A 1458-nucleotide genomic window follows, 5' to 3' on the forward strand; every position below is an offset into this window, starting at 1 on the left:
GGAGACGTCTGTACTTATCTTCGAGAGGCTATAGTGAATTTTAGGAAAAATCTTCACTTCTTAGATCTCTATCGTGTGTACTTGATCCGATTTTGATTCTTATCGCTTTATTCCATTCACACTCACTTATATGATGACTCGTGCGTAGTTCCTCATGTGAGTAGTTGATGTCGTGTTTGGTTCGAATGTTAGATCTAGTATTAAGGTGGAAGTAATATACTTATGGAAAGGATGTGTGGTTAGATTTAGAATATTTAACAATTTGAAGAGGTTGTGTAAGGTTAGTTACCCTAGTAAAGTTAATAGTATTTGTGTAGTATATACAATATTTAGAGTGATTTAACAATTGAAAGTGGAATGATTAAAAGAATGGCTAGATAATGAATATTGTAACTTTGGAAACTACAATTAGTAAAGTTATCATAACATGAATGGGATACTTAGAAAATGATGAAAATGATGATGCACCAATTAAGGTTAGAATTTCTACTACGACTGTATAGATTGTGTGTATATCAAAGAAGGTCATGATACGACTACTATAATAGTATCGATGCTTACTTGGTTAGAGTTATGAAATATGTTACTTTTGAGATTGACCTGGCCTATGAAAGAATACATATAACTTGGGCTAGATACAGAACTGATTTGGTGATATTTTACAACTATTCAATGGGTTGAAATGTGTGACCTATTTGGATATGATCTTCTCAGTAGGTATGATGTGTTCTAGTGGTGGATCTAACGGACTTTCACGATGTGGTACTAGTGGTACATGGAAACGGATACGGCGATTGTCAAGTGCGAATAATAACTAACTAAAGATTTATCAGTTGTATCATATGCTCGTATAATGAGATTCAGTGTTGCATTTACATTTGAGAAACTAATTAGGTTGTTACTGCAGATGGATGTGTTAAGCATTATTTATAAGGAAGCTTTTAGTGGTGGATCTTTGGTATGATATTGATGTGTTTAGGTTGTGAAATGTATCTTGAGGATTTTAGATGAGTGCTGATTTCATCGTAAGCTCCTTGGAAGTGGATCTACATTAGGATGACAAGCTTATAGGTAAAGGAAGTCTCAACGAGTATACTTGTGTGAACGTAATTGAGAATTTTAGTAAGAATTGTGTATAAAATTGGGTTAGTACTTTGATTTTGGTTGGTATAATTGGATTAAGATGTCATGTCGATGACAAGGTGGACTTCTAGATGATGGCAATGGCTACGAAGTATAACGATAATGAGAGTTAATGATAGATTATACAAAGATACAACTATATGATAAAGATTGTTGGTTAAATGGATTTGTTTTTTTATGGTAATGACAACTTGCGAGTATCTAATGTTATGATTTGCTACTATTTGATGAGTAACGTGGTTGCATGGAAAGTTATAGGAGATGCTGAGACACCACTCGAATAGAATTGAAATGAACTAGAGTCATAATGAAAAA

Source organism: Solanum tuberosum, unplaced genomic scaffold, assembly GCF_000226075.1.
Source record: "Solanum tuberosum cultivar DM 1-3 516 R44 unplaced genomic scaffold, SolTub_3.0 scf00368, whole genome shotgun sequence".
NCBI classification, from domain to species: Eukaryota; Viridiplantae; Streptophyta; class Magnoliopsida; order Solanales; family Solanaceae; genus Solanum; species Solanum tuberosum.